Here is a 15,796-nt window from a genome sequence, read left to right as displayed (position 1 = left end):
TTAATCAGTCGAGTGGCACTACAAGAGCGCTTTCTCAATGCTATTATTCCCTTCATTTATTTACATGTGATCAAAATTACTTAGTGTACATATTTCTATGTACTATACGATTTTAATTAATCATTTTTAATACAAATATATTTATAAATATATATATAACGTCATCATAGCGATAATAGTCTAAATAACATAATATATTAGCATATAAAAATAAATTTGTTTTTAATTACTTAATAACAAACGATAAGGACTATTACGTGTTCAATTTACCGTTTTAATTAATCTAACATTGAGTATTAGTTGATGTTTAAAAATAAAGCATTAAATAAGTATAATTACTAATTTACAAAACTGCTAACACAATTACCATATTTCTTGTTACAAAATATGAGTGCATTTTCATTCGAATATATAAATATGATGTAAATTGTAATAATATTATCGCTTTGAGCTGACATTTAGATATACTATAATATAACACATGAAAAAATATTATAATTTTACTAAGTACTTAGTTGTTTGTCCAAATATAATACGACAAATAATAATGTAGATAATTAATATGTAACAAAAACTACATTAACTGAAATTAATTTTTTTAGTTTTGTAGTTACAAGAAATTTTAAATATTTTGGTTATTACGTTGTATTAAAATATCAAGTTTGGCGACTTGTACGAAATACCTAAAGTGACGTACAAAATTAAAATATATCTCAAAAATAGTTATTTTTAATATCCAATATTTTAAAATATTCAAGCAATTTGGAAAATTGTAATACACTTCTATAGTTGAGGTTAATAATATAATAATGATAATATGCAGTACGCGCATAGTTGATGACAGTTGTTATAATAGTTATAACGTTTCAAGGTAAACAAGAAGAGAAGGTGCCTATTATATAAATCATGGTTTATGTATAAGTGCACAACTTCGACTTATTTTTTTCAGTTGAATATTTTTATTATAAATTATTTTAGGATAGGTAAATATAAATATGAAACAACTATATACTATAGACATTGAAAGGTAAATCGTTAATGTGCAAACAAAACTATGTATTATAATATTATGGCATTATAAGCTTTTATCAAATCCTATCGGCGGAAGCGCAAGATATAAAACAATGAAATGGCATAATAATACAACGTTATGAAGATACATTTTATGTGGGAATATTTAATACCTACGAAAAAACTTGTAATAATAGTCTTTAAGGCTATATGTTAGAATACTAAAATCCGAGTTCTCTGACCCAAGCACATTATGGACCATTTTTTTCTCTAGTTTTCCATGAATAATATATCATAAATTTTAATACTAATACTCAATAAAAAAATATTTTTTGATATCAATCGCATTTGTTACTTTTTTCAAATAAAATTGAGGATTAGTGACTAATGGATTTTTATTTATATATATATACGATATACCAATTAAATATAATGAATTACACTATACGGACTCTGGACTACGGATGAAAATAATACACAAACATGGAACAAAGTCTGTAAAAATATATTAGTATGTTATAATCCATCCACGTGTGTGACAACACCTATCATATAATTTGCAACAAATGTCTCGTTCTTAAAAATATATTATATACGCAAATTCTTTAACTTAGCGAAAATATTATCTTACGAGCTACCCACGCTGTTCATTAGGATGTACGGTACGATACATGTGTATCCAATTTCTTGTGCCATATGTTTGCTGTAGTCATCCGTATCCTGGAAATTACTATCGGCAGACATAATGACTAATCATTTAGCACCTTATTAAAATCAGAGTAAAAAAGTAGAAATACCTGTAGGGTAAAAATAAAACGCTATTGTAAAATATTTGAATACATTGGTAAATGATGTAATTTAAAATCCGATTTAAATATTAAAGATTTGAATTCTATTAAATATCCCGTTATAACAAATTAAATATTATTTCATATACATATATTCAGTAGTTCAGAATAATGAATTTCTTGGTATTACTATAATCTGCACAAAAATAAAAAGAATAGTTTATATATAAACATATAGGTATAATATTATATATGCTTCGATCACATTATTTTCTGCATTACTTACAATATTAAAAAAAAAGTTTTGAAAAATAATCTTTAAATGTTTAAACTATTTTCAATATTGAATACCATAAAATATTGCGTATTCGTTTAAATATTAAGTAGGATTTGAAAAATAATTATACTTTTATTTTGTAATCAAATTCAAACAGTCAAAACCTATACAGTACACAAACCCTAATCAATTACGCAGTTATATAATAATCTAAGCTGAAATGTATCTGATGTATAGTGGTCTATTACAAATAATAAATTCAGTCATATACGAGAAGCGTGTTTGATGACTATATTTTCATTGTCTATATAATATTATAATTAATTTCTATTTATTATCATCCAATTGCCTGACGCATGCTACATTACATTAATGGAGTTATTATTATGGTATTGAAAAATAACATAGTGGCTATGACAACTATATTTACACGAATTTCGACAATTCTGATTAATTTTATAATGATATTAATTGTATTGATTATATATGTTTTGTATTTTAAAAGTTTTGTAAGTTTCATATTTAACTTATATAGTACGTATATATATATATATTTATACTTATATCCATATAAATATGTATATGGATGACTGATTTAGTAAGTATTGTGATAACTTTATAGCTACATAATATTATATAATAAGTTGTATACTTGTATATAGTTTAAACACTTTAAACTTGAAATGTTATTTTTTACTACCTAGTAAATATGTTCTAAATATTTTGTATAATTATTAATCGCATTAGTATAATATATTTACGCCATGATATTTAGATCTCATAAAAATATTTAAGTTAGTAGGTCATCTAAACATTGATGGTCGTTTTTGGAGAACACGAAAGAGATGTATAATAGTAAATGTATTATACCATTTAAATATCGATTATAATACAGTGAAAGATAGATGTTTAGTAAGAGAAAGGTAAGTAAAAACGAATTGTTCTAATGATTAAATTCCCATAATTTAACAATAGTAGTAACAATTTATTATTGCTTCAAATTAATTAATAATTAGACTGGACAAATTTAGAAAATTCAACATTATAAAAAATAAAACATGGAAAAGTGGAAAAGTAGATATAACAGCTGTTCTGTAGGAATTTAGTGTAACTATACTACCTACGTTGTCTCTGAGGCATTTGTAATGGATGTGATTTAAACGTATTTTAATTCAAAAAATAATTTTATACAAATCGTAATACTTACGAGTACAATATGATTAAAAACAATTCTGAGCGTAGATAGTTTATTTTTTGGTAAATAAGGTTAACAGTTATTTTGATAATATTATTCAAATTTTAACAAATTTTCATATTCTTCCCCGACATTATTTTAAAAAGCACTGATAATTTTTAATGTTGACCACTCTAAAGTAGCAACTATATCCAATTTTCTACAATAAATTTCTATTAAAGTCGATGATAGGAGCATTTATTGTTTTTCTACGAGAATAAAAAGTGTCTTTCTAGACAAATAATAAAAAATGAATCATAATAAAATCAAAATATTCATCGATACGTTCAGAATTTAAAATACATATTATGAACGTATTTTTACTTGTTTAAACATTTTTTTAGGCATAACATGATTTTTATATTTCTTGTAATATTACTTATTCGATGATTTATTATTAATCAGATACATTATACATAATAAAAACAGTAAGAGAAACTTTTACGTACAAATTGTTTACTAGCCTCCCATCAATTATTAAAAGGTTCATTTTATAGACTTTGAATACTAAAATGGTATTAAATTTATGTTGGACGTTAAGCAGGTACTTCGTACTACAAGTACTACTTTCGTATTTGTGTAGTTGTGGAGCATCAATGCGCAATTAAAGATAAAATCAATTTGACCTATGACTAAATATTATAAATCATTTGATTGTCATAATAAATTTTTAAAATAATATTAAACATTAAACTATAGATAAAATCTATTTTTATAATTGTAAATAATTATTTTAAGCACGTATTGTATTGAAAAACAATACATATTTTAATATTATTATAATCGATGTAAGGTATAGTAACGATGTAAATACGTAATTGAAATTCAAGTTTATTCAGCACATAGTCTGCAACGATACTACTCGCCACTCGGTGTATCTAAATGAATATTTAAATTTTACCCGGTTGATATTATTACCACAGATAATATTAAATTTAGAAACGCTATTACGTGTGTATAGGTATTTCTGTTTACCAAATTAATACGTAATCGACTAATATTTTTACGAGCACTGAATCCGTAATTTGGTGTAACCAAAAAAATATTACTGAATTCATTTTATTTTTTACCTGCCACAAATGAATTCACAATTATTATTACATGTATATAGATATAAATAGTTATAACTATACATACGAATGAATGGTTTTGCGCGAAATTAAATTTGTTGATCAACTTGTTTGGCTGGAATGCAATACGCACGACAACTCACCGGCAGCGCGCCTATATAAATCGACCTTGTTTGCTGTTTATATTTATATATTATATTTAATGCGCCTGAACTAAGAAATGAAATGACATCGAATTAGCAAATCCGTTCTGTAATGCTTTCGATTCGTTTGAATGTACAGTACACACATCCACATATAAATATATATATATATATATATACATGTATGTTTTAAATATATTATTACTATATTACTCGTCTGTCTCTGTGGCAAATATATATATTGGCTGTCGTCCGCAGCATGGCGTTCTCCCGAGGTTAATGTCCTATAGCCGCGGTGTACAAACATAACACTGGCGAGTTATATATTTCGTTTCCATCAATTCGTCTAATTAATATGTATTTCGAAGTCCGCAGACGTCTGTGCACCACTACAATAAATCAATTATCTTCCGCGGGAAACCAAACGGCACTGCAGTTTGCGTCGTGCGGTCGATGTTTAGGTAGGGTACATAATATTATTATACATGCGTTTATTATGTTATATACTATGTACAACAACAACAACAACAACAACAACAACAACAATAATTCGTCCTTTCTCCGTGACGTGCAATACCGAACAACGACGTGTAATTACAGAGCAGAAACGCGGAGAAAGAGAGAAAGATAGTTAAAGACATGCGCGCAATTTATATACCTACTATGTATATGAATCTAAATATATACATTTATTCCGATAGGTGTGTGTATATGTTATATACATAATACATATATATATATATATATATATACTACAATATTATAATAATATGTATGATATAAATGCGTAAACTACGGTCGAATGTGCACGAAAAGTCCCGTAGGTCATTTGTAAAGTTATACATTTTTAAAGAGATATGCCCACTTGAGTTATAATAAGAGGTTATTTTTAACAACGTAAACGTAATACCTATTATATTAAGTACTTAAATGATACTCAATGCATATAGGTACATTATACAAATAAGTGAATCGATATGTCGATAAATTATTATACAACTTTCTTATGTTCGGTATAATTTCCATATTTTTTCTACGTATAGTTTTTTATTCGTTTAAAATAACATAGTACTACTAGCTATATGATATAATTACATTTACGTATAGGTATACCTATTGATATGCCTCAACCGAATACATCGAATATGTAGTCACCTATTTGATATATCTATATTACCATTCGCCAATAGGTTTTTTTTTTTTGTAGAATCGATAAAACGAAAATCCAAAAAAAAAAGACATTTTCAGCGAACATAAATATTTACACATAAAATATCGGTAAAATATTACGGTGGATAATATTATAACTCGCTTAGGCGCTTACAAGGACCGTCGTAAAGTTTCATTTAAAACGTTTTAATCGCACGTCATTACACCGGTGATAGATTTAACACGATATTAACTTACAGATTATACCACTCGATAAACACCATAAAATAAAGTACGGTTGAAAATAATGTACAAGTAGGTAACTATATCTATATATATATATATATAATATTTAACATAAAAATCGTATATTTAGTTAACGATTTGTTTTCTACTAGCATAATCTTATAATTTGTCCTAAAAACTAATTGGCGTAAGATATAAAACCGCCATATAAAATATAATGTGATATGCACGTTGTAATGTTGTGGCCGTAACGAATATACTTTAGCAGTATTAAATCGATTAATGCGCGATTGAAAATTAGTAAAAAAATAAAAAAAAAAAACATCTATACAGTAAGGTTGTAAGAAACGCACGAAGTAAAAATATTTTATTCGATAGTATATATAAATATAGCTTTACGAATCGCGTACATGTGAATAATAACAGCAGCATGCGCAAGAACCGGGGGAAGCCTTTTTAGTATATAGGCGGGCGCCCCTTTTGTCGAAGTCCATTGTTCAGTCAAAACGCGCATACGAGTATACGTGTCTACCCTTATATATATATATATGACGTATACCAGTTGTACCGCAGGGTACCATATAGGCACGCAAAATGTGCGTTTGTTTGTCATTGGGGGTGCGCAACATTTCTTATAAATTGAAGCAATGAACAGATTTACTATAAAGGTGTAGGGTTGTATTCGAGGGGAAGAATATTTGTACATACACAGGGTGTAACAGAAACGGCCGATAAATGTAAGTTAACATCAATGTAATAACTTGTTATCAATCGATAGTTTAAAAAAAAATGTCGTTACGATCATCAATAATCAAAACAGTTATATTATTATAATTTTTTATTTTATTATAGATAAAAAATATTTAAACTTATACATAATATGTCTATTCCATTTTTCAGTTCTTTATGTTACACCCTGTACGCATCTATTATACTATTATAATATATGTGTGTACTTGCGTATACGCTATACAAAAAAACGGTCGACAGAAAAAAAATTATATTTACGTACAGCCTCCCTCGGACGATGACGTGCGTATTATTATTATGTAGGACGTCTGCCAATTTCAAACACTACCATTGCGCGCGTTTTATAAAATGACTATAGCATTAGATATTATAATATTATCATAAATTTTAGATTTTAAACAGAATGGCGTTTTTTTTTTTTTTATATAATTTTCTAAACAAGATAAAATTTAAAAATATTTTATTTATTTTTGAGCTAATTATAAACATATAGTCATTGTTTTGTTTTTAGTCTTTGTTTATCTCCTGCAGCATGATAACTTTTTGAGTAAAGTAGTATATTTAATATAAGCTAAATGTATAATGTACCTATTCATGCTAAGATTTGAGAAACCATCATCGCTCAGATTCTTTTTTCAATAATATAATTTAATTTTAATTTAGTACACCAGTTACCTATTCAACGACTCCTACTATACAGTAAAACGACTTCCACAATTTTTTTAAATTTTTTTTTTCATTATGACTCACAGCATCGTGAACCAATGGGATTTGAAGACGTTTTTCAATTGTATTTATAATATAATATTAAATAATAACAACTATTGTAAATCCATTTACATTAAAATCGATACATTTTCCAGTTTTAGGTACTAGCTAGGTATAAGTCGCTATTAACATTTTTACTAGTATACAGTACATACACTTTATATAATTATATCTACAACCATTTATTAATTGTTGTGATACGCATACTATATAATATACTACAGTACTGCACTACATATAATTATGACGACAGGAATCAGGAATGTAAACCTATTTTGAGAGAAGTTCTCTGTTTCAAGTACGATACCGTTAAACTCGAAAAGTATTCGTCAGATTTTTGCACCGACAATGAGACAGAGTTTGAACAAGACTTGTAAAGGCTATAAGCGAGAGAATAATAGAATAAAAACAAAAAAGAATAACTTTTTTTTGTCTTTGTGAAAAAAATTGATGGCGTGCTAACGCTCTATTGTTATGATTTGGGTTTTTGAATATTATACCAGAAACACTTTTCCAAACCATTACTTGTCTCGCACAGTAGTTATTGTATACATCCACTGCGCTCCGACTATATTATTATACATTACATCGTCCTATATGGATACGAAGTACGTAGGTACTGTAATGAGTAATGACTAATGTCGCGGCTCGGTTTAAACGTTCATCGTTCATTCCTAGTGAAATAATACGATGATAATTTGGCGTAGGTATAAACAATTAAACTATAATGGGGATAAAAACAGCGATCCTACTACAGAGACGCCTGCCCGTTATTTACACATCATAATTCTATAACCACACGCGTAATAAAACCGTTCGAAGTCTATACGATCCAGTCCATCGTATAGATTCATACGGATACCGTGATATTGACAAATATTATATTAATATATGATAACACGACTATGCGTAATGCACAGCGTATAATATAACATGTAGCCCATAAGATGTGCGAAACGAACACGTCATGATATCGCGATACCCGAGCAGCAGCAGTGCGAATTCGACAATTTGTCGAATATTTTATTAAACAATTTTGTTTGTACAACATCAGCGCGGCGCGGAATGAACAACTACTTACTGTACATAATATACACATATATTATTATATAGATATTGCTTAATAAAAAAAAAAAACATTCGCTCTGTAAACGTCGGAAATCGACAACACCCTTTCTCCGTAGCCACAACGTATAATAATATATTACACATTATTACTATTATTATTATAGGTACCAGCTCAGTAATAATTGTTATTGTTATTCGTAGAAATGTTTTACGCAGTGAATCATTATTGTACTACACCCAGTCATCTCGTTTAAATCGTTGACTGTATCGACTTTCTGATTTTTTAAATCCCCTTTTGACGTAATTTTTTGTGTAAGCATTTCTTTACTTTTGCACTCACACAATAATATCCGGTGGTCGAAGCGGACCACAAAACTCAATGAAATAAAACAGTCAATACTGCCATTGCCTCCTCCTCCTCCCCTAGATAGTTCCAGAAGACAAGAAACCATACTGAATCGCATCAGAATAGGACACACATTAATGACCCATCAACACTTAATGACTAAAGAAGAGCTTCCCAAATGTCCCTCGTGTGGTGTTCAAATTAGTAATTATTACCGCCAAGCACATCCTCGCCGAATGCCGCAATCACCAGAGCTACCGTGAAGGCATATACTACGCTCCACGCAACGATATGAAATCCTCAGTCCGGAGCCGAAGTCAACACAAAATATTTTAATGTTCTTAAAAAAAATCCAATTTGCTTAATAAAATATGAATGTTTAATCTTAATTTTAAGGTTAAGCAATACCATATTATATTATTCACCATAATGTCAGACCAATGGCCACAGCCGCCGCGGGTCTTTAATTAATAAAATAATAAATAAATAAACATTATCCGGTAATGTAGCTTTGCTGTTGCCTGTACAATATTACGGTGACGGTTGGCCGCAGATAACAATAAAAATCACTCTGTATAATATACGATATTATTACGCACGTGTTTGATAATTTATACAATGCGATATATTGATCGTAGGTCGGACGGTTTACACACATTTAACTTGTGCGTAAAGAGTATATATATATATATATATATATATATTATTGAATTATGTGTTCGTGTTTTATCGCGTTTTAGACGAATAATATTATAATAATATAGATATAGTATACTGTATATGTGCGAGCTCGTTGCAATAACGGTTCGGTTGGCAAGCGCACATTGGAATATGCGAATGTGGGCACTTTTAAGGTCATTTGAATTATTTGCACACTAATTAAACGATACATATACGCGCGTGTATTTAATAATGCTCGTTTACTAAATACACTATACGGACGAGCAAACTCGCGTGTAATACCTACACGACGTCATAGCACGTTAATTAACCGTCTCACGTGGGCGTTTGGTATACGCGCGCGGTGGCGAAGTATTAACCTATATAACTTGTAAACTATCTTAAAAGTGAAGACGCCGCCGACAGTAGGCGCACTGCACGTAGTATACGTACGCCGCAGGTAGATAGGTATACATATCAATCACATTTGATAGTCGTGTACACACAGACTATTGCATATTATTATTTTCGTCTAAAATATTGTGTATATTCCTTACTGCTTTACGGATGTAATAATATTGTTATTATCGAAACACCGCGATACGTCATCGATGAGCGTTGATTAACGATCGGTTGAATTTGGCGATGTACACCGCGGAGACACGACGTATAATAACTACCCATATTATAATATATTATACTATACAGTTTTAGTGAAATCTATTACCGTCCGCATAATTTTTTACGACGAACCGTCTCTCGTCGAAAACCACGAACGCCGGTGCTGCGCCACAATCTTCGACGTATCCGTCAATATAAAATAATAACATAATAAACACTTGCGCATAATTTATACCATCATAAAAACACATTTCGCGCGTGTGCACTTAAAATCTTTCACGTCTTCCGGCGCGAATTCACTTTCGACGGCTGGTCGCTTAATCGCTGAAAATTACGTAAACGCCGCGAGAAACGCGAACGCGTTTTCCCGTTTTGCCGGCAAAAACGATCGAATTCGCTTTCGGCCGGTCCTTATCGGCACATAGGTGTGGGTACCCGAGGTATATTATGTTGGCTGTTTTGCGCGGTGCAACGGCCCGACAGTAAAATCACATACGATAATAATATTATCATCGTGTCGCCCGTCCCATCATCACCGAGTCGGCGGCGGAGAGAAATTCGCTGCACTTTTACCCGATGACGGTAGCCGACTGCAATAAATAATATTAATACCTATACATCGTTGTGTGAAGAATAAAAATAAAAATAAAAAAATAACACTTATAATATAAGTAATAACACACGGCGCGTCGGGCGTGTATCGTTTTTTGAAAGCGATCCGTCGATCGCTATCATACACGTCCACCATAATAGTAATGATAATATTATATTATACCCTCCAATACGTACATATTTAATATATATATATATATATAATATTATAACACTGCGTGCCGTGACCACAGATGTATAAAAATACGTTTTTTTTTTCTTCTTCTAATATATCCGTGGCCGCGACGAATATTTATCGCTCCCAACCGGTTTCCGCGATCGACAATAATAATATAAATAACACAATATTAATATCGAAAACATCGCGGTGTTTGAATTTCAGCGTTCGTATCATTTTCTTCTCCGTTTCCGACGAGTTTGGAATCGTGCGTAGAAAGAGGGCGGATTTCGTGTGTCAACGTCGTCATTAAATTTAATATTATGGAATACTTACAGCTCTGAACGAGTCACGATAAAAATCCTACATGAGATCAACTGATGTATTATTATTCCCGCGGAGATAATACTTTTCGTTATATTATACGTCGTAATAAATCCACTAGGATAAACTGAATACCTTAAGGTATAACAAATCCACACCGATGCCGGTGTAAAATACTATACATAATAGTTTCGGTTTGCCACGACTTTCAAACGGTCGTCGGAATAAAATAAAAATCGTACTACGGGTTTCGGATTTATCATCGTCGTGATTGACGTGCGAATAGCTGGACACCGAGAACTCAAAATGTCGATTTCGTTTACCTCTTCCCAACTGATTTGTTAATCCTGTTTACAGACTTTGAAAACTCAAGACGCATAACTGCATAGGAATATAAGATGCAACGAAGTAATTTTTTTTCTATACCGATGCGACAACTACGGTGCCTACGCGAAAAGCGTAACAAGTCTTAACATTACAATAGTGATAGTTGGAAAAGGGTACGTGAAATCGAAGTCGACATTTTCAGTTTTTGGTGTCCAGTTTTTCCAGCATCGCCAGAACGTCACGAGTGGAGAAATGTTTGTTGTCTGAGTACTAATGTTGAACGCCTGTAAGACGACATATACATTCGTATATCAGCGATTTCCCCATTACAAGCCACGATAGGGTCTTACCCGCAATAGCACAACCCGAAAACCGTTGAGTTTTGTAAGCCATACAAAGCACACGAAACGACTATTTTAGCGCTAATATTGTAAAGAATATCGCAGCGATCTCTTTATGTGCATATACGATACACTTACAAGTACAACGACTGTACACTGTACCAATTTCACTACACTAACGTAATACATTCAAACGAGTGTGTGTGCAAGAAAAATAGAGGAAGAAAAATTAACTAAATTATAGAATAGTCATTGCACAAAAACCAAATGATAAAAAAAAATAATAATAGTTTAGGTCGCGCGTAAATTATTATCGTTGTTAATGTGTAGTATTGCAATAGAGTGTTTTAATAATTATTTGTGCGGGAAAGCGAACGTACCTAACCGACCTATGCGAGTATTTTTAATTTCGTTCGAAAACCATCGACTACAATTATTCTAACTATACTGTATTATAATAATTGTGCATTACACGGTGCGTATATGAAGGTTCCGTTTTTAATCTACGTTGGTTTTCGAGTATTTTTTTTTTAACGTTTTATTGTTATTTTGTTTTCACCAACAGTTTTATCTAATATAAACTCGCCGTATAAATGTATTACATTGTATAATTAAAAACGATTACTATGTGAAAACTATTTGCATAGATATTATTACAATGAATTATTTTAATTAACTTAAAAAGAAAGACGAATTATTTGAATGTCGTGTTATGATCAATAAGTACATAAAAGTTCCGAGTGCAATCGTTAAGCGATAACATGTTAGATAGGTAATATTATTAAGTGTAGTCTAATTGATCGTTACCGCGGCTATCACATCTAATATGAAACGGATTAAATCGATCTTTGTGCATCGTCATTCACCGTAGTAATATTGAATTAATTAAGTGAAATTGCTCACTTCATATAATTGAAATTAAATTTTACTACACTACAGTACGGAAAAATGTTTTACCCTTTTTCGCAAAACGGAGAAAATTAATTTTATTCTCATTACTCATTTATCATTGCGAATCTTATAATTTTATATTTTTAAATTATTCTTACTACAAAAACTATGTGTAATAATAATTTAATATTATATATATATATATTACATAAGCACATATTTTAATTATTTAGTTATTTGTTTTTTTCTAGAATGTATTTATTTAATAGTAAAATCACTTTATTACTAAATGTTTAAATAAATTTAAAAAATAAATATTTAAAATACTAACTTAGAAATAAACTTACATAGATAATTAATGATATTAATATTATTATCGTACAATTTAATATTATTCTTGTTTTATATTTAAATACATATTATTTTTATCATATAGTAAATTATTATTTGAATTTAATAATAACTTGATGAACAAGATTTTCATTAAATAATCTGAGTAGTGTTGAGTAATTTTATAGGTAAAAATATAGAATCAATATAAAAATTGTTCAAAGTACTAATATAATCTATAACTACATATTTTCATTCAAAATATTATATATTTTTTAATAAATTATTAACCTAACTATTACCTAATAATTTATATTATTAAATGTGTTAAAAAACAAAAATAAATACTAAAAAATAAATGTGCTTACATTAAAGTATTAGTTATTATCATAGATTTATACTAAATAATATAATGTTTAGAAAAAGTGTAAATTGTCTCAGTTGCATAGAAAAACAATGAATCATAAATATATTTAAGATTTTAGGTTGTTATGGTAACGCAATTATAATAGGTATGTGTTGGTTGCTACTTTGCTAGGGACAACCTAAGAATATTTAACGTGAAATTATTATGCTATGCATAAGTTACTCGGTAGATATTGTGAAAAAAGAATATTTTACCCAGTCCAAAAACAATATTAATAGACAAATGAAGTACTACACATTTAGATAAAAATATAGAATTCATTTTTAATATAAAAATATATTTTCCATTCGCTGTATTATATTAGACTTTTTTTTTTATGAAAATGTGGAACCATTTCATTAAGTGGCTGTCCGGCCGTTTCGTGATATAATGATATGAGCGAATTCACTAAGTGAATGCAAGTGATGTAACAGTGAAGTGACGTTCATAATATTATATATATCATTATATTCTATCCGTCAGTAACATTAATAGTTCAGTGTAGGTCGTATATTAATATATTAAATTAAATCATTTAAATCCCAAACATACGTTCTCGTAATGGGTATACTTTTGACGGCACACGACGAATATTAGAGGTAACAACAATCGCTGTACAGCCAACCACACCTTTCGTAGGTACCTATATTTTGTGCGTCGTGTTTTTTTTAAACGCCAAACGACTCGAATGTATAAACACTAAGCGTCGTATAATAAGTTCACGGTTGGTATTACGACGAAACACTGCAGCAGGTATATAATAATATTATTATCATGTGCGTAAAATAAAAACGAACGTTTACGCGCATACTATTATTTTAAATTATAATAATATATTTATATATATATAGGTAGGTAGCTGATACGTGAACGTTTGAGTTCGAGTTGGACGTTTTTCAAAAAAATATTATAATAATCATGTACGTCCGCCCCGTGTACACGCAGCTTATATACGCACAGTCGTGGTTAAACACTTAACGTGTCTTTCACGGCACGCTGAACACTATATTAGCGGTATTACTCGTTCGAGTCGTCGAGAATCGGTCGACAGATCGATACTACGAGTGGACTGCAGGAAAGGTCCCCGTACACACACGTGTGTGTGTGCAGCACTGCCCGTTTAAAACGTCTAGTAATTGACTATAGTTCGAGCAAATTAAGCATTTCTACTGAAAAAAAAATATAATATTATAATGATTATTACGTGTCGTTGAACGCACACTATCGCGGTGTGACGTGCGGGTTTGCTTTGCGCCAAACAGTAAGTTTGTATGTATAATTTCACATTTTCACAATATTGATACGATCACATTCGTAACAGACCGACGAAGTGATACCAACGCGCGGAACCACTCTCATCGTACAGAGTTACTCCACAAATTAACAATATAAACAATTACGTATAATATTATTTTCGAAATAGCTGTTTAAGCTCCATAAATCCACCACGATATAGAACGTTTTATTTAACGGTTTTCATTTTTTTCTTGTCGACAATGTTGTTTTCGTTCTTCAAATTAACTGATCTATATTTTATTGGATACGATTTCTAAAAACAAAATTTGAACTCATTCTTAATTTTACTTTAAAAGTTTATATCATTATTGAAAAATATCAAAAATACTGGATTGTTTTTTTTTTAATATTTATTATAAAATTTAGTTACTTCTGAATAAAAAAAGTATTTGTTAGGTATTTTGAATACTTCTAAAAATTAATTAAACTTATATTCAAATACAGATGGTAACAATTACTTAAATAAATTTGAAGTATTAAATATACTAGTATATTAGCAGAATTGGTTTAAGACCATAAAAAACTTAAAATGTTTTTTCTAGAAGAATATAAATTATATTTTCTATTTAAATATGATATAAATAAAAAAGAGCCAACGGCACGTAGTGTTCCCAAGCGGTCACCCATCCAAGTACTAACTACGCCCGACGTTGCTTAACTTCAGTGATCGGACGAGAACTGGTGTATTCAACGTGGTATGGTCGTTGGCCAAGTCCACAATGTTTTCAATTTTTTTTAAATAAAGTTGTAAAATATTTTAATTTTGTCGTGACTATAAATTAATTTAATGATAATTATTAATTATTATTAGTGATAATATATTAATTAAATTTTTTTTCGTTACATAATAAATTATTTTTAAAAACCTGTAGAATTAACATAATTTATTGAAGTTTTTAATCCAATATAATTAGCGTTTGGCAATATTATAAATTATAATGTACCTACTGATTTGGTTGGTAGTTTGTTTACTTAAGAACC

At 29.7% G+C, this 15,796-nt stretch overlaps 1 non-coding gene across 1 annotated transcript; it reads right to left on the bottom strand.

The window, feature by feature from the left end:
• Positions 1-15,405: 15,405 nt before the first annotated feature.
• LOC113550761 lies at positions 15,406-15,524 on the bottom strand. Its single transcript, XR_003405069.1, has one exon. It is a non-coding gene; the product is annotated as a 5S ribosomal RNA (ribosomal RNA).
• Positions 15,525-15,796: the final 272 nt, after the last annotated feature.

Source organism: Rhopalosiphum maidis, chromosome 4 (assembly GCF_003676215.2).
Source record: "Rhopalosiphum maidis isolate BTI-1 chromosome 4, ASM367621v3, whole genome shotgun sequence".
Taxonomy (NCBI): domain Eukaryota; kingdom Metazoa; phylum Arthropoda; class Insecta; order Hemiptera; family Aphididae; genus Rhopalosiphum; species Rhopalosiphum maidis.
The sequence above is the reverse complement of the archived record's forward strand: the minus strand, read 5'-3'. Positions and strand labels throughout refer to the sequence as shown.